The 25,764-nt window shown below is 44.2% G+C and overlaps 1 pseudogene; it reads right to left on the bottom strand.

The window, feature by feature from the left end:
- Positions 1-25,372, bottom strand: part of LOC120051373 — a 61,663-nt pseudogene extending 36,291 nt beyond the window's left edge.
- Positions 25,373-25,764: the final 392 nt, after the last annotated feature.

Here is a 25,764-nt window from a genome sequence, read left to right as displayed (position 1 = left end):
AGTGTAAAAAGGTGCAGTCCTGTAAATATCTGATATCTAGCCTTGAGCTACGAATCAGGGTTTGATGGGACAAACAGTAAAGACACTATGTGTGTGTGCACACGTTCTTGTGTGTGGTCCCAGACATGACCAGACCTCTCTACCCAGCAAGCACATAAAATGTGGTTCCTTGGAAGTTGTGGGAACGTACGTTTGTGGTTTCCCATTGGTTCTAGGAACGAAGCCATACGTTTCCTGACCGGGAAAACGGAACATTTTTAAACGTTTTGAGAACGGAGTGAAAATGTAGCCTGTTCTAAGAACATACTATGGTTTCCTGAAAGTTTTATTAAATTATAGGTTATTTCTTTTTTATTGTGGCACAGCACCAGTGAGATTTTAAGCTATGATCTTCTGACCTTCATACATGGATTTAGTCCACTGCGCCACCAGGAAGGGGCTAGCATGCCGTGTTTTATTTATTTATAGAAAGCTAATCATTTTATGATTTTAAAACAGACCCCATTTCAGGAAACAAGCACATTAAGATCAGGTGTGGCCAATTAGTGGTCTGAACACACACGTAACTAGATAGAGTATAGAGAGAGTTTTGTTGATGCTGAGAACGGAATGTATACGTTTTAAAAAACATTCTTAGAACATTCTTCGAATGTGAATGTTGACTTTAAATAGAACAATGAGGAAACATTCAGAAAACGTTATGCTGAAGTACTGAAATTCCCAAAGAAGAACGTTGTTTTTTAACATTCTCTGAATGTTCTGAGAACATTTCTTTAAATGGAACCATGAGGAAACCTGCTGAAAATGTTATGCTGAAGCACTGAAATTCCCACACAAGAATGTTGTTTCTGAACGTTCTCTGAACTATTTGAGAAAATTCCCAATGTCAAACCAGTTGGAGAATGTTCCTTGAACACTACCAAAAATGTTATTAACTGTAACCATGTTGGAACCTTTAGGAAACGTTCTGTTGAAGTAATGAAATACCAAGAAAATAACGTTTTCTAAATATGTTCCTTAAATATATGCTGATAATGTTCCAAAGCCAAGCAACTATCATGCGTCATTCCCAGAGAGTTGTGGGAAGGTTGAATGCAAAATAACCATAGGGAAATCACCATATAAAAATAAAACACCAACTCCATATTAATGTCCATGATTTTGGAATGAGATGTTCGACGACCAGGTGTCCACATACTTTTGGTCACGTAGTATACAGTTGTGGCCAAAAGTTGAGAATGACACAAATATTCATTTTCAAAGTCTGCTGCCTCAGTTTTTATGATGGCAATTTGCATATACTCCAGAATGTTATGAAGAGTGATCAGATGAACGGCAATTAATTGCAAAGTCCCTCTTTGCCATGCAAAAGAACTGAATCCCCGAAAAACATTTCCACTGCATTTCAGCCCTGCCACAAAAGGACCAATTGACATCATGTCAGTGATTCTCTCGTTAACACAGGTGTGAGTGTTGACGAGGACAAGGCTGGAGATCACTCTGTCATGCTGATTGAGTTTGAATAACAGACTGGAAACTTCAAAAGGAGGGTGGTGCTTGGAATCATTGTTCTTCCTCTGTCAACCAAGATTACCTGCAAGGAAACACGTGCCGTCATCATTGCTTTGCACAAAAAGGGCTTCACAGGCAAGGATATTGCTGCCAGTAAGATTGCACCTAAATCAACCATTTATTGGATCATCAAGAACTTCAAGGAGAGCGGTTCAATTGTTGTGAAGAAGGCTTCAGGGCGCCCAAGAAAGTCCAGCAAGCGCCAGGACCGTCTCCTAAAGTTGATTCAGCTGCGGGATCGGGGCACCACCAGTACAGAGCTTGCTCAGGAATGGCAGCAGGCAGGTGTGAGTGCATCTGCACGCACAGTGAGGTGAAGACTTTTGGAGGATGGCCCGGTGTCAAGAAGGGCAGCAAAGAAGCCACTTCTCTCCAGGAAAAACATGAGGGACAGACTGATATTCTGCAAAAGGTACAGGGTTTGGACTGCCGAGGACTGGGGTAAAGTAATTTTCTCTGATGAATCCCCTTTCCGATTGTTTGGGGCATCCGGAAAAAAGCTTGTCCGGAGAAGACAAGGTGAGCGCTACCATCAGTCCTGTGTCATGCCAACAGTAAAGCATCCTGAGACCATTCATGTGTGGGGTTGCTTCTCAGCCAAGAGAGTGGGCTCACTCACAATTTTGCCTAAGAACACAGCCATGAATAAAGAATGGTACCAACACATCCTCCAAGAGCAACTTCTCCCAACAATCCAGGAACAGTCTGGTGATGAACAATGTATTTTCCAGGATGATGGAGCACCTTGCCATAAGGCAAAAGTGATAACTAAGTGGCTCGGGGAACAAAACATCGATATTTTGGGTCCATGGCCAGGAAACTCCTCAGACCTTAATCCCATTGAGAACTTGTGGTCAATCCTCAAGAGGCGGGTGGACAAACAAAAACCCACAAATTCTGACAAACTCCAAGCATTGATTATGAAAGAATGGGCTGCCATCAGTCAGGATGTGGCCCAGAAGTTAATTGACAGCATGCCAGGGAGAATTGCAGAGGTCTTGAAAAAGAAGGGTCAACACTGCAAATATTGACTCTTTGCATCAACTTCATGTAATTGTCAATAAAAGCCTTTGACACTTATGAAATGCTTGTAATTATACTTCAGTATTCCATAGCAACATCTGACAAAAATATCTAAAGACACTGAAGCAGCAAACTTTGTGGAAATTAATATTTGTGTCATTCTCAAAAATGTTGGCCACGACTGTATATCTTGATTAGATAGTATTCACACCCCTGAGCCAATACATGTTATAAATCACATTTGGCAGCAATTACAGCTGTGAGCCTTTCTGGGTAAGTCTCTAAGAGCTTTCCACACCTGGATTGTTCAACATTTGCACATTATTCTTTTCAAAATTCTTCAAGCTCTGTTAAATTGGTTGTTGATCATTGCTTGACAACCATTTTCAGGTCTTGCCATAGATTTTCAGGCAGATTAAAGTCAAAACTGTAACTTGGCCACTCAGGAACATTCATTGTCTTCTTGGTAAGCAACTCCAGTGTAGATTTGGCCTTGTGTTTTAGGTGATTGTCTTGCTGAATGGTACATTCATCTCCCAGTGTCTGGTGGAAAGCAGACTGAACCAGGTTTTCCTCTAGGATTTTGCCTGTGTTATGCTCCATTCGTTTTCTATTCTGAAAAACTCCCCAGTCCTTAACAATTACAAGCATACCCATAACATGATGCAGCCACCACTATGCTTGAAAATATGAAGAGTGGTACTCAGTAATGTGTTGTATTGGATTCGCCCCAAACGTAACACTTTGCATTCAGGACAAAAAGTGAATTGCTTTGGCCACATTTTTTGTAGTATTACTTTAGTTCCTTGTTGCAAACAGGATGCAGGTTTTGTAATATTTTTTTTAGTATTGGTTAGTATTGGTTAGTATAGGTTAGTATTGTGGAGTAACTACAATGTTGCTGATCCATCTTTAGTTTTCTCCTATCCCAGCCATTAAACTCTGAAGACCTAAACATTGTTGTCTAGCAATGATCAACAACCAATTTGACAGAGCTTGAAGAACTTATAGCATAATAATGAGCAAATGTTGCACAATCCAAATGTGTAAAGCTCTAAGAGACTTACAATCCAGGTAAGACTCAGATGTAATTGATGCCAAAGGTGCTTCTACAAAGTATTGACCTAGGGATGTGAATACTTATGTAAATGAGATATTTCTGTATTTTATTTTCAATGAATGTGCAAAAATGTCTAAAAACATGTGATTGTGATTATGGGGTATTGTGTGCAGATGGGGGGAAAAAATCTGCTTAATCCATTTTTAATTCAGGCTCTAACATAACAAAATGTGGAATAAGTCACGGGGTATTGTCACGTTCCTGACCTATTTCTGTTAGTTTGTTGTATGTGTTAGTTGGTCAGGACGTGAGTTTGGGTGGGCATTCTATGTTTTCTGTTTCTATGTTGGTTTAAGGGTTGCCTGGTATGGCTCTCAATTAGAGGCAGGTGTTTGGCGTTTCCTCTAATTGAGAGTCATATTTAGGTAGGTTGTTTCACAGTGTTCGTTGTGGGTGGTTGTCTCCTGTGTCAGTGTTTGTCGCACCATACGGGACTGTTCGGTTTGTTTGTACATCGTTCTTTTTGTGTAGTCTATTTTCCCTGTTCGTGCGTTCTTCGTGTTATATGTAAGTTCGTATAGTTCAGGTCTGTCTACGTTTTCGTTTCGTTATTTTGTTAATTATTCAAGTGTTTTCGTTTCGTGTTTATTCCGTCTTGTTTAATTAAAATATGTCATTTCACAACGCTGCGCCTTGGTTCAATCACTACTCCTCCTCTTCGGTTGAAGAGGAGGAGGAACACCGTTACAGAACCACCCACCAAATAACCAGAACCAAGCAGCGGTGTAACGGGAGGTACGGACAGCGCACGAAGCAGGATTTATGGTCTTGGGAGGAGATCATGGAAGGAAAAGGACCATGGGCTAAAGTGGAGGTGAATCGCCGCCCATGGGAACAGCTGGAGGCAGCTCGGAGAGCGGAGGAAACGGGAGAGAGGAACCGGCATTATGAGGGGACGCGTCTGGCACGGAAGCCCGAAAAGCCCGTGAGTACTACCCAAAAATTTCTTGGGGGGGGGCTAAGAGGTAGTGGGCCAAGGGCAGGTAGGAGACCTGCGCCCACTTCCCAGGCTAACCGTGGAGAGCGGGAGTACGGGCAGACACCGTGTTACGCAGTAGAGCGCACGGTGTCTCCTGTACGTGTGCATAGCCCAGTGCGGGTTATTCCACCTCCCCGCACTGGTAGGGCTAGATTGGGCATTGAGCCAAATGTCATGAAGCCGGCCCTTCATATCTGGCCACCAGTACGTCTCCTCGGGCCGGCTTACATGGCACCAGCCTTACGCATGGTGTCCCCGGTTCGCCTACATAGCCCGGTGCGGGTTATTCCACCTCCCCGCACTGGTCGGGCGACGGGGAGCATTCAACCAGGTAGGGTTGGGCAGGCTCAATGCTCAAGGGAGCCAGTACGCTTGCACGGTCCGGTATTTCCGGCACTACCTCCCCGCCCCAGCCCAGTACCACCAGTGCCTACACTACGCACCAGGCTTCCAGTGCGTCTCCAGAGCCCTGTTCCTCCTCCACGCACTCTCCCTATGGTGCGTGTCTCCAGCCCAGTGCCTCCAGTTCTGGCACCACGCACTAAGCCACCTGTGCGTCTCCAGAGCCCTGTACACACTGTTCCTTCTCCCCGTACTCGTCCTGATGTGCGTGCCCTCAGCCCGGTGCCACCAGTGCCGGTACCACGCACCAGGCAAATAGTACGTTTTGAGAGTCCAGTGTGCCCTGTCCCTGCTCCCCGCACTAGGCTTGAAGTGCGTGTCTCCAGTCCGGTGCCTCCAGTTCCGGCACCACGCACCAGGCCTTCAGTGCGTCTCAGCCGGCCAGAGTCTGCGGTCTGCCCAACGGCGCCTGAACTGTCCGTCTGCCAAGCGCCGCATGAACTGCCCGTCTGCCATGAGCCTGCAAAGCCGCCCGTCTGCCATGAGCCTACAGAGCCTTCCGCCAGACTGGAGCCGCTAGAGCCTTCCGCCAGACAGGAGCAGCCAAAGCCTTCCGCTAGACAGGATCAGTCTGAGCCATCCGTCTCCGCAGCGCCATCTGAGCCATCCGTCTCCTCAGCGCCGTCTGAGCCATCCGTCTCCTCAGCGCCATCCGTCTCCTCAGCGCCGTCTGAGCCATCCGTCTCCCCAGCGCCGTCTGAGCCATCCGTCTGTCCCGAGCCATTAGAGCTGCCCGTCTGTCCCGAGCCGTCAGAGCCGTTAGTCAGTCAGGAGCCGCTAGAGCCATTTGCCAGACAGGATCTGCTAGAGCCATTTGCCAGACAGGATCTGCCAGAGCCGCCAACCAGACAGGATCTGCCAGAGCCGCCAACCAGACAGGATCTGCCAGAGCCGCCAACCAGACAGGATCTGCCAGAGCCGCCAACCAGACAGGATCTGCCAGAGCCGCCAACCAGACAGGATCTGCCAGAGCCGCCAGCGAGCCATGAGCGTCCAGAGCCGCCAGCGAGCCATGAGCGTCCAGAGCCGCCAGCGAGCCATGAGCGTCCAGAGCCGCCAGCGAGCCATGAGCGTCCAGAGCCGCCAGCGAGCCATGAGCGTCCAGAGCCGTCAGCGAGCCATGAGCGTCCAGAGCCGTCAGCGAGCCATGAGCGTCCAGAGCCGTCAGCCAGCCATGAGCGTCCAGAGCCGTCAGCCAGCCATGAGCGTCCAGAGCCGTCAGCCAGCCATGAGCGTCCAGAGCCGTCAGCCAGCCATGAGCGTCCAGAGCCGTCAGCCAGCCATGAGCGTCCAGAGCCGTCAGCCAGTCATGAGCTGCCCCTCAGCCCAGAGCGGCCATTAATCCAGAACTGCCCCTCAGTCCAGAGCTGTCTCTCTGTCCGGAGCTGCCTTTCAGTCCGGAGTTGCCCCTCTATCCTGAGCTACCTCTCTATCTACCTCTCTATTCTCACCTACCTCTATGTCCTGAGCTACCTTGTCCCGGAGCTGTACCTTTATTTTGTGTTGCCTATATTAGGTGGGTGGAAGAGAGGGGTGGTCATTCTGAGGGGGATTAGCAAGCTGGGATTGACTATGGTGGGGTGGGGACCTCGTCCTGAGCCTGAGCCACCACCGTGGTCAGATGCCCACCCAGACCCTCCCCTAAACTTTGTGCTGGTGCGCCCGGAGTTCGCACCTTAGGGGGGGGGGTTATGTCACGTTCCTGACCTATTTCTGTTAGTTTGTTGTATGTGTTAGTTGGTCAGGACGTGAGTTTGGGTGGGCATTCTATGTTTTCTGTTTCTATGTTGGTTTAAGGGTTGCCTGGTATGGCTCTCAATTAGAGGCAGGTGTTTGGCGTTTCCTCTAATTGAGAGTCATATTTAGGTAGGTTGTTTCACAGTGTTCGTTGTGGGTGGTTGTCTCCTGTGTCAGTGTTTGTCGCACCATACGGGACTGTTCGGTTTGTTTGTACATCGTTCTTTTTGTGTAGTCTATTTTCCCTGTTCGTGCGTTCTTCGTGTTATATGTAAGTTCGTATAGTTCAGGTCTGTCTACGTTTTCGTTTCGTTATTTTGTTAATTATTCAAGTGTTTTCGTTTCGTGTTTATTCCGTCTTGTTTAATTAAAATATGTCATTTCACAACGCTGCGCCTTGGTTCAATCACTACTCCTCCTCTTCGGTTGAAGAGGAGGAGGAACACCGTTACAGGTATGAATACTTTCTAAAGGCACTGTAGGTTGTAAAATGGCTATTTTTTCCTGACTTGGCTTCCCCAGTGATTTTACCCACGCACCGCTACTGTCTACCTAGCTCTTATCAATAGCTCTTATCATGTTGTAAATTACAGTGCAGGGAAAAATAAAGTAGATGCTTATTCCATTTGGAACCGGTAGGTTCACTAAACCTTAATCATGTTATTTGTAGTGCTTGTTATTGTTAATATTAAATATTACATTTTAGTATTATTATTCACTGCAACCAGTTAGCAAGTCTGAAATTTCAATGCTTACTAGTCCCGAATGGCATTTGAATGCAGCATTAGTGTCTTTGTGATGTCACTGCTTTTGATGCTCATGCCCATCCAGACTGGGTCAAGGGGGTGATGACACTCAACTCTCTCTGAGGTCAGTGACACTGTAGATAACCATAGTTGGTCATCCTACATTAAAATAAGCAGTAACAAAGACTTCAACTCTTCCAACTATTGACTTTTTTCAGAAATGCCACTTGTTTGGCACTAAAACGTTTGTAAAAAAGCTATATTGACAATAGTCAAATAAATACAAGTGTGTAAAAGAATATATAAATATATTTCATGCTGAAACCCTCATATTAATGTTTCAGAACTTAATCATTCAGTTTTTTATATTTTAAAATCAGCTTATTTTAAATGTGTTAAGGACACACAGAGGGCCGGAGATTAATGAATGAGTTTAAAAAAATTGAATGAATGGAATTGTATTTTCGTGTCAAATCTCCAAGTGGCAACCCATCCCTTATGGGATTAATTGACACATAAATTGAAGTCAGAAGTTTACATACACTTAGGTTGGAGTCATTAACTCGTTTTTCAACCACTCCACAAATGTCTTGTTAATAAACTATAGTTTTGGAAAGTCAGTTAGGACATCTACTTTGTGCATGACACAAGTCATTTTTCCAACAATTGTTTATGGACAGATTTATTAACTTACAGTGAATTATATCACAATTCCAGTGGGTCAGACACACACACACACACTGCTGAGGAGAGGATGGCTCATAATAATGTCTGGAAAGGAGCTTATGGAATAGAAACCATGTGTTTGATGTATTTGATACGATTCCACCCATTCCGCTCCAGCCATTACCACGAGCCTGTCCTGCCCAATTAAGGTGCCACCAACCTCCTGTGACACACTGCTGTGTTCGTGTTCTCTATAGCTCCTTTCTATTATTCTACCGTGTGCCACAGTGTTTGAGCTATTGAGTGCTGATAGCCCATAAGTATCGGAAGCCCTCTCAGCAAGGTCCTTGCGTCATCACGGACTCTGATTTCCTGCCCCATCCCCTGCCCCACACACATGCTTACCCCCCCCCCCCCATCCACCTACAGTGGACAGAAACAGCAACAGCCCTGCCTCCTCTACCCCCCCCCCCCCCCCCCCCACACACACACACACACACACGACCTTCACACATTAAGAGGTGACTCATTCTGCAGACCCAGCTAGCAACAGCAGCTAATTGAACAATGCAGTGAATACAAAATATAATGGAGTTCTCTACTGCTGTGGGTTCACACATTGCCAGCTAGTGGGCAGCTAAAGAACGTATACAGCTGAGCCATGTATTTAGAATTCGAAATATTGTATATGGCATGGCTCTGGTATGTAGTGCAGTATATAATTTTGTCTAGCTCTGAAACCTGCAGTGCCTTAACATTGTTGGCCTGGGTCAATGTTGTAGGTGGGATGTTTGCAATACAAGAAATACCTACTCTGAGTTTTTAGACACTATTCCTTTGCAAAAAAGATTGGACTTCTGTCTGTGTAGAACTCATGCCCAGGTTTATTAAGTGGTCTATGAAAGGAGACTGTCACATAATCAATCATGTTGGCTACTGTAATTACTCCATGGTGATGTAACTACTTGTTTCTGGCAGAGCAGTCCAAAACTGGCATAGTATTACTGCCTGTGAGGCATAGGCATATACAGTAGGACGAACATGCAGAGCACGACTAGCTATTACATAAACCGATATAGAGGGGTATGTGTATAATGCCTTTCTAAAGATGCCTGTGGCAGTAAGTGTGTCTGACAGCGGGCATGACACACATCTCCCAGACCAATGTTTGGCCTTTCAGTCTCTTCTGGGGTGTGTGTTGGTGTCACTGTGGTCTTCTTCTGACTCCCACTATCTGCCTCCGGGTGATGTGGGGAGAAATGAAATAAGAGCTTTAGGAGAGAATATTAAGAGTACTTCCTTTATTTTATGTTGAAGGTCGGGCGTTAAGTCCCAGCCAATGTCATGTCGAGTTTAGTCGATCCATGTCTGTCAATTGTTGAGTTGTCTATTGTCTTTGTCTATTTTCTGAAGAAAATTGCATAAAATCGTACAAAAAAAGTATAAAATAGTACTTCCTTTAACACACAGCTCCTACAACATCGTTCTATTAAACACACTCCTGGAGCTTGGTGTGTTTGTACAGTTATAGAAAAGCTAATGCAAGGATATAGATGGGAGACTTTATTTTTAATGTTTTGGCTGTAATGCCTTTTTTGTAAGACAATGTTAGATTAATGCTCCAACATCTGTAGCCCCGGAGTTTTCTGAGCTCAGGTTCCAGTTGTGGTGATTGCATACAGATTCAACAATGACCTCATGTCTTTGCCTGGCAGGAGAGAGAGAGAGAGACATCATTATGTCTGTCACCTTTATCTCACAATCCAACTTCCCGAAAATGTCTGCAAGAGGGAAATTCATAAACCAGGCAAGGATGATAAAAAAACATGATAGCGCTAAAAGAATCCTTCAGTGGAACAGAACACAAGTCAGCACTGTGACAGCCTTCAATGCCTGGGCTTTGAATAAGAGATAACATCACTGAATGCTGACTGCCTGAATTGACTGCGGTTAAAAGTACAAAAATACCTTCTGGAGCCTCTAAAAATACCTCCATGGACTTCCAAAAAAAGCTTTCCTAAAGTGTGTGTCTGTTTGCACGTGTTCCTTCTAGAGATAACTATACCTTGAGACAGGTAGGCTACATTAAGCTGATAGACATCTTCTCCTCTATCTCTATGACAAGATACAGTACATGGCGCCCACCACCCTCCAACTTCAGACAGAGAGAGAGCTCTATCTCTAAGTTGTTGTCCTCCGTTGGACAATGGATGTACACACTCGTATGCACAAAAGACAATGAACAAATCTTATGCATCATCAATGTGAGTGGTGAGCACATCGTCAAGAATGTGCGGCACTTGCATATCATGATAGGGAATGGTGGTGTACAGTATGTGAGATTCAGGGTGTTGAAGCGATTCATGTCTGAACATGTTCAAGGCCAGGGGCTGAATGTTGAATTCCCAAGTCATGTTCTCTCTTTGGCTTTGTGTCTTTCACTGTAGAGTAAGATCCACTCTATCAGTTTGTAAGGAGTGGATGATGTTGGACTCTGGTTGATTGGGAATATGGCGGCATGACAACATACAGTGCATTCGGAAAGTATTCAGACCCCTTCCCTTTTTCCATATTTTGTTACATTACACCTTTATTCTAAAATGGATTTTAAAAAATCCCCATCAATCTATACACAATACCCCATAATGACAAAGAGAAAACAGGTTTTTAGACATTTTTGCAAATAGATAAAAAAAAAAAATACAAAAATGAAATATTGGATTTACTTAAGTATTTAGACTTTTTGCTATGAGACTGTACATTGAGCTCAGGTGCATCCTCTTTCCGTTGATCATCCTTGAGATGTGTCTACAATTTGATTGGAGTCCATATGTGGTAAATTCAATTGATTGGACATGATTTGGAAATGTCTATATAAGGTCCCACAGTTGGGAGCAAAAACCAAGCCCATGAGGTTGAAGGAATTGTCCGTAGAGGTCCGAGACAAGATTGTGTTGAGGCACAGATCTGGGGAAGGGTACAAAAAAAATTCTGCAGCATTGAAGGTCCCCAAAAACACAGTGGCCTCCATCATTATTAAATGGAATAAGTTTGGAACAACCAAGACTCTTTCTAGAGCTGGCCGCCCGGCCAAACTGAGCAGGACCTCAGACGGGGGCGAAGGTTCACCTTCCAACAGGACAACAACCCTAAGCACAAGACAACGCAGGAGTGGCTTCGGGGCAAGTGGCCGAGCCAGAACCCGGACTTGAACCTGATCGAGCATCTCTGGAGAGACCTGAAAATCCAACCTAACAGAGCTTGAGAGGATCTGCAGAGAAGAATGGGAGAAACTCCCCAAATACAGATGTGCCAAGCTTGTAGCGTCATACCCAAGAAGACTCGAGGCTGTAATCTCTGCCAAAGGTGTTCAATAAAGTACTGAGTAAGGGTCTAAATACTTATGTAAATGCAATATTTCAGTTTTAAATGTTTATATATTTGCAAAAATGTCTAAAAAACAGTTTTTGCTTTGTTATGATGGAGTATTGTGACAGATTGATGAAGGAAAAAAACGGAATACTGAATACTTTTCGAATGCACTGTATGATGAGTTAATTTCCAAAACGCTATATAGTGCATTCAGAAAGTATTCACACACCTTGAATTGTTCTACATTTTGTTGTGTTACAGCCTGAATTTAAAATTGATTAAATTAAGATTGTGTCACTGTTCTACACACAATACACCATAATGTCAGTCGAGCAGTCTGCTGTCCCCACTTGCTTCTAGATGTCCACCATTGTTCCTGTACCCAAGAAAATAAAGGTAACTGAACTAAATGACTATCGTTCCATAGCACTAACTTCTGTCATCATCATGCTTTGAGAGGCTAGTTAAGGATCATATCACCTTCACCTTACCCAAAACCTTAGACCAACTACAATTCACATACCAAACCAATAGATCCACGGATGTAGCAATCACACTGTGCGCTGCCCTATCCCACCTGGACAGGAGGAATACCTATAGTATATATACAAAAGTATATGGACACCCCTTTAAATTAGTGGATTCAGCCACACCTGTTGCTGACAGGTCTATAAAATCGAGCACACAGCCATGCAATCACCATAGACAATCATTGGCAGTAGAATGGCCTTACTGAAGAGCTTAGTGACTTTCAATGTGGCGCCGTCATAGTATTCCAGCTTTCCAACAAGTCAGTTCGTCAAATTTCTTCCCTGCTACACATGCCCGGATCATCTGTAAGGGCTGTTATTGTGAAGTGGAAATGTTTAGGAGCAACAATGGCTCAGCCGCGAAGTGGTAGGCCACACAAGAACGGATTGATGTGTGCTAAAGCGCATAAAAATCGTCTGCCTTCGGTTTCAACACTCACTACCTAGTTTCAAACTGCCTCTGGAAGCAATGCAGCACAATAACTGTTTGTCAGGAGCTTCATGAAATGGGTTTCCATGGCCGAACAGCCGCTCACAAGCCTAAGATCACCATGTGCAATGCCAAGTGTCGGCTGGAGTGGTGTAAAGCTCGCCGGCATTTGACTCTGGAGCAGTGGAAACGCGTTCTCTGGAGTGATGACTCACCCTTCCCCATCGGCAGTCCAACAGACGAATTTGGGTTTGGCTGGTGCCAGGAGAACGCTACCTGCCCGAATACATAGTGCCCACTGAAAAGTTTAGTGGAGAAGGAATAATGGTCTGGGGCTGTTTTTCATGGTTCGGGCTAGGCCCCTTAGTTCCAGTGAAGGGAAATCTTAATGCTACAGCATACAATACAATGACATTCTAGACAATTCTGTGCTTCCAACTTTGTGGCAACGGTTTGGGAAGGCCCTTTCCTGTTTCAGCATGACAATGTCCCGTGCACAAAGTGAGGTCCATACAGAAATGGTTTGTCGATCGGCGGGGAAGAACTTAACTGGCCTGCACAGAGCCCTAACCTCAACCCCATCAAACACCTTTGGGATGAATTGGGACGCTGACTGTGATCCATGCCTAATCGCGCAACATCAGTGCCTGACCTCACTCATACTTAATGGAAACAAGTCCCCGCAGCGATGTTCCAACATCTAGTGGAAAGCCTTCCCAGAAGAGTGGAGGCCGTTATAGCCTCAAAGGGGGGACCAACTCCATATTAATGCCAATGGTTTTGGAATGAGATGTTCGACGAGCAGGTGTTCACATACTTTTGGTCATGTCGTGTATATTAGAATGCTGTTCATTGACTACAGCTCAGCCTTCAACACCATAGTACCCTCCAAGCTCATCATTAAGCTTGGGGCCCTGCGTCTGAACCCCACACTGTGCAACTGGGTCCTGGACTTCCGGACAGGTCGTCCCCAGGTGGTGAAGATAGGCAACAACACCTCCACTACGCTGCTCCTTAACACAGGGGCCCCACAAGGGTGCGTGCTCAGCCCCCTCCTGTACTCCATGTTTACCCATAACTGCGTGGCCACACACGCCTCCAACTTAATCATCAAGTTTGCAGCGCAACAGCACCTCTTCAACCTCAGGAGGCTGAAGAAATTTGGCTTGGCCCCTAAGACACTCACAAACTTTTACAGATGCACCATTGAGAACATCCTGTCCGGCTGTATCACCGCCTGGTACGACATCTGCACAGTCTACAACCACAGGACTCTCCAGAGTGTGGTGCGGTCAGCCCAACGCATCACCAGGAGCACACTGCCTGCCCTTCAAGACATCTACAGCACCCGGTGTCACAGGAAGGCCAAGAAGATCATCAGGGACCTCCGACACCCAAGCCACAGTCTGTTCACCCCGCTATCATCCAGAAGGCGAGGCCACTTCAGGTGCATCAAAGCTGGGACCAAGAAACTGAAAAACAGCTTCTATTTCAAGGCCATCAGACTGTTAAATAGCCTTCACTAGACAGCCTCCACCCAGTACCCTGCCCTGAACTTAGTCACTGTCACTAGCAGGCTACCACCCGGTTACTCATCCCTGCTGCCCTACATACATAAACATGGAACACTGGTCACTTTAATAATGTTTGTATAACGTTTTTTACCATTTCATATGTATATACTGTATTCTAGTCAAGGCCATCTTATTAAACTTTTACTGTACATATACTATTCTATCCATGTATTCTTCAGATATACTACATATTCTATCCACATAATGTCCATAATGTCTATCACATACAGTATATATTTACAATATGCATATTATATACACTATATACACACATTATATCCGACATTGCTCGTCGTAATATTTATATTTCTTAATTCCATTATTTTACTTTTAGATTTGTGTGTATTGTTAGATATTACTGCACGTTTGGAGCTAGGAACACAAGCATTTCGCTACACCCGCAATAACATCTGCTAAATATGCGACAAATAAAAGTTGATTTGATTTGAATTTCAAGCAGAAATTCAACCACGAAAGCCAGGGAGGTGTTCCAAGGGTTCGCAAACAAGGACACCTATTGGTATGTGGGTAAAAATACAAATATAGACATTGAATATCCCTTCGAGCATTGTGAAGTTATTAATTACACTATGGATGTTGCACAAATACACCAAGTCACTACAAAGATACAGTTGTCCTTCCTAACTCAGTTGCCGAAGATGGATTTCACCTTTAGGACAATGATAACTTTTAAAACGGTTACAGAGTTTAATGGAGAAAACTTGAGAATAGATCAACAACGGTGCAGTTACTCCACAATACTAACCTAATTGACAGAGTGAAAAGAAGAAGGCACATTTTCAAATGTGGTGGTGGTTGCATCATGTTATGGGTATGCTTGTCATCGGCAAGGACTAGGGAGTTTTTTAGGATAAAAATAAATGGTATAGAGTTAAGCACAGGAAAAATCCCAGAGGAAAACCTGGTTCAGTCTTCTTTCCAACAGACACTGGGAGACAAATTCACCTTTCAGCAGGACAATAACCTAAAACACAAGGCCAAATATACACTGGAGTTGCTTACCAAGATGACATTAAGTGTTCCTGAGTGGCCTAGTTACAGTTTTGACTTAGATTGGCTTGAAAATCTATGTTTTCGAGCAATGATCAACAACCAACTTGACAGCGCTTTAAGAATTTTTTAAAGAATAATGTGCAAATATCTTACAATCCAGGTGTGCAGACTCACAGCAGACACCAGCATTGCTGCCAAAGGTTACTCTAATTAAGTGATAATGCCCGAGAAGCCAGTGTTTGGAGGATATATTGGCATGGGTGTTGTTAGGCCCGGGACGAGTTACCAACATATTCAAATAATGATTGACATATTTTCATTAAAAAAGTTATTTTGAGTAATTGATTCATACTATTTTGTTCATTCATTTTGTTCTGTATCTATGGATGTGACCCAGTCGTTTGTTCTAAATGTTCCATTGCCATACTGGCAGGCAACGTTCTTATCCCTTGCTTGCTAGCTAGCCAACTACGGCTAACTTACAGTCAGCCAGAATAACAGCAAAGTAGCTGCATTTCCATTTGCTTAAGCTGTTTTCTAGTGAGATTTATTTGGATACATCCATAACATGAGCCAATGAGGAGCGATTTCGCTTGGCATAGAAAATGTGCTCACTCGTCAGGACACTTGTTCTAGCCAACAACACAGCTACAGTAACACAATCACTTCAAACTGGAGCTGGAAAGACTGCAAATTAGCTGCGTTTCGTTTTACGTTGATTACATGTTTTTTTGTTGTTGTATATATCCATAAAATGATGCCAGCTGATTCATGATTTCGACTGGCTGAGAAACGCTGTCTGTCTCGACTCTCGACACGTTCATTACTATGGGACAGCAGGAGATCGAATTTGATAATTGAAATAATGTTGCAAATGTCGGAGACAGACAACAAGGTTTAAACAAATCTCCGCTGTTGAAAAGGAAATGTTAGTCTAAAATAAATGTCTAAATGCTTTTTATAGTGGAGATCAAGTTTATCACTTGCCTGGCTAGGCTGATGAGACAGTGGATTGCACAGTCAGATGGAACAGAGCAAATAAGCATTTTAACGTCATAGACTTAGGTTTTAACCAATCAGCATCAAAGATTAGACCCACCCATTGTATAATTACGTGATAATGCCCGAGAAGCCGGTGTTTGGAGGATATATTGGCACGGTTGTTGTTAGGCCCAAGACGAAGTCAAATAATTTTTCTGTATTCATTTTTAATAAATTAGCAAAAGTTCTAAAAACAGGTTTTCACTTCATAATTATGGGTATTGTGTGTAGGTGGGTGAGAAAAAAAATCGATTTAATCCATTTTTAATTCCGGTTGTAACACAACAAAATGTGGGATAAATCAAGGGGTGTGAATACTTTCTAAAGGCACTGTATATCTCGTCATTACAGTGTTCACAGGCATATATCTAATCCAGAGATGAATGCACATGCTGAACACATGCACTCACACGCAAATAACTACTCACACACGTGACGGCACTGATTTATCCAAACCGTGAGTTAAACAACAAGGTAATTCTATACACAGACACGCATACAGATAGGGAGTCATCCTGACAAACCGCTGTCTGTTGAGTAACCCTGTTTGTCTCAGAGTTACCTTCCTCTGAGCATCAATCTGTCAGCATGGATTAGGGGTTCAGACTGTGGAGTAACAGCCAAATATTTACGCAGGTGAGCAGTGAGAACGTCAGTGTGTGACAACAACAAGGTAGACTCATCCAAGAGGAGAAGAGTCTTTATAAAGGCACCTGCATACTAGGTTTGGTATACTCCTGGCAGAACTCGGCTAGGCGAAGTGAACATCTGTGCCTCGTATACTCCCCTAAAAGACCTGTGCCTCGCATACTCCCTTAAAAAACAGCAAAAGTAATGCTTGTCTCTCTTTAGATGGGGTAACAATATAGCCAGTATACTTCCTCAAAATAGTCTGAATTAATCTAAAATTAATCAAGAAATCTGTCATTCCTTTTGATGTTTTTGCCAACGTGGTCGTAGTTGCGCAATTTGACATCTAACTAAGATGTTTGGTGCGGTATTTCTCAAGTGGAAAAATCTGCATGATAACTAGTTATCTCTCGTTGAACGACAACAAACACTTCATTGAAGAATCCTGTTAATAATTCCCACTCCTATTAATAGCAGTACTGTTGACCAATCACCAACTAACTCTTCCTGTCCCTCTGGATAATACCCCCCACCCCCTTGTGCCTAAACCCTCTTTGGGAGCATTATTCCCATGTCATCCGCCTGGTTAGCCAAACAGCGGATATCCACCGGGATGTGTAGCTTGGCCTAAACGTTTAACACAGACAAACATTTAAACCAAGCATTGTCTGCTCACATGGTCAACAGTAAAGGTCCAGTCCTCATCTTATTCAGGGTGGATCATATTTGGCAAGAGAAATATGTGTGTAAATTTGTCAATAGCAGGTGTCAATCCTATTTCAATTCAGTCTGTTCTGGTAAACACATACTGAAAGGAAAGGGGAATAATCTATCTGTGTTCATCAATTGATTTGGCCATGTTTGATGAGCCAGTAAAGTAGAGTGACTAACAGAACCTCCGGATGTATACTTGTGCTTTGCTGGGGCTGGGTGGGAGAGTTGCCATGGAAACAGCTGTGCTTCCTCCTCTCAGCTCAATTGCAGGCTAAGTGGAGTCAGCCGGTCTATTATCGGAAACTATTTATTGATTGATTTGCATCAACTGAGTTGTCAGAGTGACTCAAAAGCAGTGCCCTTGACAGTTCTAACCCCATTTCCCTCCCGGCTACCCTTCACATGTCTCACTCATTTCCACTGCCCTCTGCTTTAGCCTTATGTCAGTCCACTCCACACAGGGAGCAACCAAAGCTTTTCAGTCCAGCACTGAGAGTGGCCAAATGCACAATGGATGTCATGAAGTTCTAGGAGGAGAAACTCAGCATTGTAACTGACCGCCCGGTCTAGAGGCGATCCATTCAGAGCAATGTGTTATAATTAGGGTTATGTAAAAGTTGTGTGTTTTTGTATAGCAATGACATCAGCAGGCCGAACAGTATTTTTAAAGAAAGGATGGTTAGATGACAGTTCTTGAGTATCCCAGTAAAGCTGTGTTTCCTCTTCAAATATCTTCTTTACCCAAAAACCAGTCTACAGGAGAGGACTACATGCTAGAGTAGCCTATCCCAATAAAACAATTCAGAGAAGTGAATGAATGGATAACTCCATCTATGCTCTATTTTTATTTTCTTTCCGTTTCCTGGGATTCTTGATTGCCCTTGTTGAGAATTGAACTTCTCTTGTTGAATGTCCTTCCTGTTCTAAAGGCTTCTCTGCTTCTGTGTGTGCGTGTGCCTGTCTGTGTGTGTCTAGCTCTGTCTGTCAGTCCTCACCAGGGTTTTGGAGAAAGCCTGAGGGGACCTCTCTCTCCCCAGATAGACGTCACCATGTGGGGCAGAGCTCTGGCCGTGCGTCTGTGTCGACCCTGGAGGGAGAAACACTGATAACATTTCACATGGCATTTCCCTTTACTAGGGCTGTACCACGGGTCTGCAGAAATACCAGGGGACATTGGTTGTGCCAGAGACATTTCACTTAACTATCAGTTTGTTTGATATGCCTTGCTTTTGGATTGTTTAATTATGTAGAACCATCTGGCTGCTTTGAGTTGGCCCAGGAATTTCTCATGACCATGTAACTTGACCAGGAAAAACCTAGGAAAAACTCTGTTCAGGAAAAACTCTGGTCTCTAATTCTAACTATAAGTCACATTGTAACTACACTGGCATAGACTTGCCCACGGCTCATGTTCTGTTATTTAGTGTAGGGAAGGTGAGTGTTGACATGATTTTAATGGCTTGATGAAAACCACAGGGATGTGTTAGCGACTTGTGGCATTGTAGAAAATATGTCTGAAGCTCCAAGGGGAGGGAGGGAGTGACTGAGGGAGAGAGAGGGGGAGAAAGAGAGAAATAGAAATTGATGGAGACTGGGCCATTTATCATCTAATGTAACAATATCACCACATTATTTCATGTACCCAAACCTTGTACACACAGTGAAAAGAGATTTGTTGCCTTGCAGTCATATTTGTAAACATCATCATTGCAGCTAAAATTGACAGATATATCATCTTGTTAGCTGTTGAAAAATCTGCAGAGTGAATGTACTATGGACATATCTAGAGCATGAAATAGACTCTGTCATCATAACTATTATACATCGAAACATGAACTGTTACCATGGCATTTGAGTCACACTGACATCCAACATCAATACACTGGAGGACAGCTAGAGTGGATTTACTGAACACTGAATGGTACATTATGCTTGTTTTCAAAAGTTGTCTGAAGTTATTGTGGAGTTACTCTGGACATTGACTGTGAGCAGAGCAGAGCCCAACATACCTCAAGGGGAGGTGCAGTGTGTGTGTGGGTCGTCCCACACCTTGAAAGCCCCGGTGAGTCATGATAGAGAGATCTCTGGTCCCCCGCCTCCGGAGTTCCCTCCACATGTGTTGTGAAGCACACCTCAACGCGAAGCCTTGTATTTAAACCCTTCTTTCACTAGGAACTTCAGTGAAAAATGCCCCACTAGTCTGTTTTTAGCCACACTCACAGCTAGCTGTGTTTCTCTGGAATGCCCCCTTCCCCGAGCGTACTGCCCATCTAGCTGCTCTGCTCCGTCCCAGCCAGGGAAAGTAGTAATCCTGTTGTTTTTCTCTATTGATCCCTCAGGCAGATGGAGGCTATTGGACGTGTGTTGGAGGAATTAGCGTTAGCTGTAAACACTGATACCTGCCACTGATAATTATGTTTGCTGTGTAATTGTCTGGCCAGATATCAAGCTAAATTGTATTAGTTTCTACCAGACAAACAATAATTGCCAAAGCCCAAATAGCTTTGAGCTGTGTGTGCTTATAAAAAATATTGTGGTATCCAATTGGTAGTTACAGTCTTTTCTCATCACTGCAACTCCCATATGGACTCGGGAGAGGCAAAGGTCGAATGTCGTGCATCCTCCGAAACATAACCCAACCAAGTTGCACTGCTTCTTGACACAATGCCCACTTAACCTGGACTAATGTGTCAGAGGAAACACTGTACACCTGGCAGCCGTGTCAGTTTGCACTGCGCCCTGCCGGCCACAAGAGTTGCTAGTGCGCGATGGAACAAGGACATCGCTGCCGGCCAAACCCTCCCCTAACCTGGATAACGATAGGCCAATTGTACGCCGCCCCATGGGTCTCCTGGACTCGAACCCAGAATCTCTAGTGGCACAGCTAGCACTGCGATGCAGTGGCTTAGACCACTGCGCCGCTCAGGAGGCCTAGGAGGGTGACTAGAGGTTAGCTTGACAGAATATGATTAAAACAGAACATGTTTCATGATGACAAGAAATGGTGGAATGCCACTTCCACATTAATGAATTAACGCATTAGAAGGTTGGTCTATCCACGCCCAACTACAAGAAAAAAGTCTACTATGGTCTAAAACAGGGATCAGCAACTAGATTCAGTTGAATAATTATTTTTTCTTGAACGGATGGTCAGGGGGCCAGAACATAATTACAAATAATTTCTAGACTGTAAATTGACTTTGACTAAAACATAATAATTTCAAACCTTGCTTACATTTGTATATGATCACATACAGTATATCTCTTACGTGTGGAAATACTTTGGAAACAATCTCAAAAATGTTAATCAGTTGTTGCTGATTTTGCTGGTGTTCTTATAGTCAAATTCGGGAACCCTGTTCTAAATACTGTACTAGATGCAAAATGTAGAGTATTGGTCCCATGTTTCATGAGCTGAAATAAAAGATAACAAAAATGTTCCATATGCACAAAAAGCTTATTTCTATCAAATGATGTGCACAACTGTGTTTACTTCCCTGTTAGTGAGCATTTCCCTCTCTGCCAAGATAATCCATTCACCTGACAGGTGTGCCATATCAAGAAGCTGATTAAACAGCATGATCATTACACAGGTGCACCTTGTGCTGGGGACAATAAAAGGCCACTCAAATGTGCAGTTTTGTCACATAGCACAATGCCACGATGTCTCAAGTTTTGAGGGAGCGTACAATTGGCATGGTGACTTCAGGAATGTCCACCAATTGAATGTTAATTTCTCTACGTCGTTTTAGATAATTTGGCAGTACGTCTAACCAGCCTCACAACCGCAGACCACGTGTTTGGCGTTGTGTGGGTGTGCGGTTTGCTGATATTAACATTGTGAACAGAGTGCCCCATGGTGGCGGGTGGGTTATGGAATGGGCAGGCACACGCTTTGGACAACAAACACAATTGCATTTTATCGATTGGCAATTTGAATGCATAGAGATACTGTGACAACATCCTGAGGCCCATTGTTGTGCCATTCATCCTCCTCCATCACCTCATGTTTCAGCATGATAATGCACGGCCCCATGTCGCATTCATCTGTACACAATTCCTCGAAGCTGAACATGTCTAGTTCTTCCATGGCCTGCAAACTCACCAGACATGACACCCATTGAGTATGTTTGGGATGCTCTGGGTCGACGTGTACGACAGCGTGTTCCAGTTCCCGACAATATCCAGCAACTTCGCACAGCCAATGAAGAGGAGTGGGACAACCTTCCACAATCAACAGCCCGATCAACTCTATGCGAAGGAGATATATCATGCTGCATGAGGCAAATGGTGGCCACACCAGATACTGACTGATTTTCTGATCCACTCCCCTACCTTCTTTTTTTAAGGTATCTGTGACCAACAGATGCATATCTGTATTCCCAGTCATTCTTCAAAGTAGCCACCCTTTTCCTTGATGACAGCTTTGCACACTCTTGGCATATTCTCAACCAGCTTCACCTGGAATACTTTTCCAACAGTCTTGAATGAGTTCCCACATATGCTGAGCACTTGTTGGCTGCTTTTCAATCACTCTGCGGTCCAACTCATCCCAAACCATCTCAATTGGGTTGGGGTCAGGTGATTGTGGAGGCCAGGTCATCTGATGCAGCACTCCATCACTCTCTTCCTTGGTCAAATAGCCCTTACACAGCCTGGAGGTGTGTTGGATCATTGTCCTGTTGAAAAGCAAATGATAGTCCCACTAAACGCAAACCAGATGGGATGGCGTATCGCTGCGTTAGCCATATTCGTTAAGTGTGCCTTGAATTCTAAATAAATCACAGTGTCACCATTAAATCACCCCCAACCATCACACCTCCTCCTCCATGCTTCACGGTGGGAACCACACATACAGAGATTATCCGTTCACCTACTCTGCGTCTCACAAACACACGGTGGTTGGAACCAAAAATCTCAAATTTGGACTCATCAGACCAAAGGACAAATTTCCACCAGTCTGATGTCCATTGCTCGTGTTTCTTGGCCCAAGCAAGTCTCTTATTATTATTGATGTCCTTTAGTAGTGGTTTCTTTACAGCTATTCAACCATGAAGGCTTGATTCACGCAGTCTCCTCTGAACAGTTGATGTTGAGATGTGTCTGTTACTTGAACTCTGTGATTTATTTGGGCTGCAATTTCTGAGGCTGGTAAATGTAATGAACTTATCCTCTGCAGCAGAGGTAACTCTGGGTCTTCCTTTCCTCTGGCGGTCCTCATGAAAGACAGTTTCATCATAGCGCTTGATGGTTTTTGCGACTGCACACAAAAACTTTAAAAGTTCTTGAAATTTTCCGCATTGACTGACCTTCATGTCTTAAAGTAATGATGGACTGTCGTTTCTCTTTGCTTATTTGAGCTGTTCTTGCCATAATATGGACTTGGTCTTTCATCAAATAGGGCTATCTTCTGCATACCACCCCTACCTTGTCACATCACAAGTGATTAGCTCAAACGCATCAAACAAATGAACTTTTAAGAAGGCACACTTGTTAATTGAAATGCATTCCAGGTGACTACCTCATGAAGCTGGTTGAGAGAATGCCAATAGTGTGCAAAGCTGTCATCAAGGCAAAGGATGGCTGCTTTGAAGAATCTCAAATATAGAATATATTTGATTCGTTAACCCTCCTGTTGTGGTCCGGTTGAATTGGACCGATTTACAAGTTTTCTCTCTGAAAAATGTAGTTCATTTAATCTGATTGTCATAAGGTTCCATGACTTTGTCCACACAGGGCATCTGAACACACAAAATACATTTTGATGATTTTCATTAAATGTTGGATGTTTTAGTTATCTTTTGTACACCTGTGGTGTTCCCGGTCAAAAATGACCGCTCATTAGAAATGAATGGGTGAGACTACAATTAGTGTATAAAATTGAGTTCAGGCACATGCCCATTTATCAGATGGACACACTTCCTATTCCAGACCCCCACATGCATGTGTGTTTGAGCACACACACACACACACACACACACACACACACACACACACACACACACACACACACACACACACACACACACACACACACACACACACACACACACACACACACACACACACACACACACACACCTCACTCACCTTCTTGGCTTCCATTGCAAACCCACACAGGAACCTTTCCCCAATACAATGTTTCCCCTTGTGTTTCCCACAACATTGTTTCAATAATATGTAGAACTTTTCTCGCAGCTCTGGTATTTAAAGCTTTTTTGAGGCCTTGCTCACAATTCATTCTGTGGCAGCACAATGACCAAACGATATACTGTATGTGAGGCTCTTGATCATCTCTTTGATCCTGACACTGGTGAGGAGGATAGAGGCCAGGAACCTGACAGTGAAGATGCATTAGAGGAGGAAGTGTCTGAAGTTGAAGACAACACAGAATATGATCCAGACCAAGAGACAATCGATGTGGAACAATCCAGTGATGAGGAAGAGGGACCTGCTGAGGCTGTTGTTACATTCCAGTCAAAGAATGGGAATTTGTCCTGGTCTTCATCCCCACCTGAGAGGAGAGGTCAGCTGTCGGCTGAAAATGTTATCAGGATGACACCAGGGCCAACGAGATATGCCATATCCCGGGTTGATGACATAAAATCCTGCTTCGAACTGTTCCTGACAGAGTCAATCGAAACTATAGTGATAAACATGACCAATTTGGAGGGGAGTCGCGTTTACAAAGACAACTGGCAGGAGGTAGACCGGACTGAAGTCCAAGCAAATGTGGGTCTATTGATTTTGGCTGGTGGGATGCAGAGTCTGGTCGGGCAATTTTTCGTGCCACTATGTCACTCCAGACATTTCACGTGTTGTCACGAGTGATTCGCTTTGACAACCGTGATACAAGACCAGGCCGCCGTCAACAAGACAAGCTGGCAGCGATCAAAGAGGTTTGGCACAAGTGGGTGGAACGCCTGCCACTCATGTATAACCCAAGTCCAGACATCGCAGTGGATGAGCATCTGGTCGCTTTTAGGGGACGCTGCCCATTCAAACAGTACATGCCAAGCAAACCGTCTACATATGGAATAAAGATATGGGCAGCATGTGATGCCAGGACAAGTTATGCCTGGAACATGCAGGTTTACACCGGAAACTGCTGACGGTGTTCCCGAAAGGAACCAGGGGAAGCGGGTGGTCCTGGAAATGACTGCAGGTCTCCAGGGGCACAACATAACATGTGACAATTTCTTCACCTCATATGCGCTTGGTCAGGAGCTGCTCTAAAAAAAATGACCACGGTGGGGACGGTCAGAAGGAACAAGCCTGAGTTTCCTCCTGCCTTACTCATTACCAAGGACAGAGATCATTTTTCCTCTAAATTTGTCTTCACCGATACACACACTCTTGTGTCCTACTTCCCGAAGAAAAAGAAGAATGTGCTCCTGATGACAACTCTGCACAGGGATGCCGCTGTGAGTACCAGGGAGGACAAGAAGCCCAATGCTGTCCTGGATTACAACAGGAACAAAGGGGGAGTTGACAACCTTGATAAGGTATGTTACTTTTTATCTTTCAAGTCTCATGTACTTTTTTTCTATTACCAGATTGTTTTATCTACACCATAAAAATAAGAGGTTGTTATTTGGTGAAATGCTCATTGAATTTGTGAACAATATGGAGTCAATTCTATTCATTTGAACATGTAAATATACGCTTTGATGCAATTTTTCACATTACTATGCAAGACATGAAGTATCACTTGTATATACTCATTATTTTATTTACTGATTGTTGCACTTTTGCAGGTTACTGGCACATACTCTTGTAAGAGGATGATGGCACGTTGGCCCATGGTGGTGTTCTTCAACATCCTAGATGTGTCGACCTACAACACGTTTGTGGTGTGGATGGAGGTGAATCCAGGCTGGAAACACTCTACTCAACAAATTGGATGCAGTCTATCACAGTGCCATCCGTTTTGTCACCAAAGCCCCATATACTTCCACCACTGTGACCTGTAAGCTCTCGTTGGCTGGCCCTCGCTTCATACTCGTCGCCAAACCCACTGGCTCCAGGTCATCTACAAGTCTCTGCTAGGTAAAGCCCCGCCTTACCTCAGCTCACTGGTCACCATAGCAGCACCCACCCGTAGTACGCACTCCAGCAGGTATATCTCACTGGTCATCCCCAAAGCCAATTCTTCCTTTGGCCGCCACAAACTGCATAAACCACTAAAGCTGGAGACTCTTACCTCCCTCACTA

The sequence above is a fragment of the Salvelinus namaycush genome, chromosome 1, assembly GCF_016432855.1.
Source record: "Salvelinus namaycush isolate Seneca chromosome 1, SaNama_1.0, whole genome shotgun sequence".
Classification (NCBI taxonomy): domain Eukaryota; kingdom Metazoa; phylum Chordata; class Actinopteri; order Salmoniformes; family Salmonidae; genus Salvelinus; species Salvelinus namaycush.
Note: the sequence above shows the minus strand (reverse complement) of the source record. Positions and strands in the feature narration are given on the sequence as shown.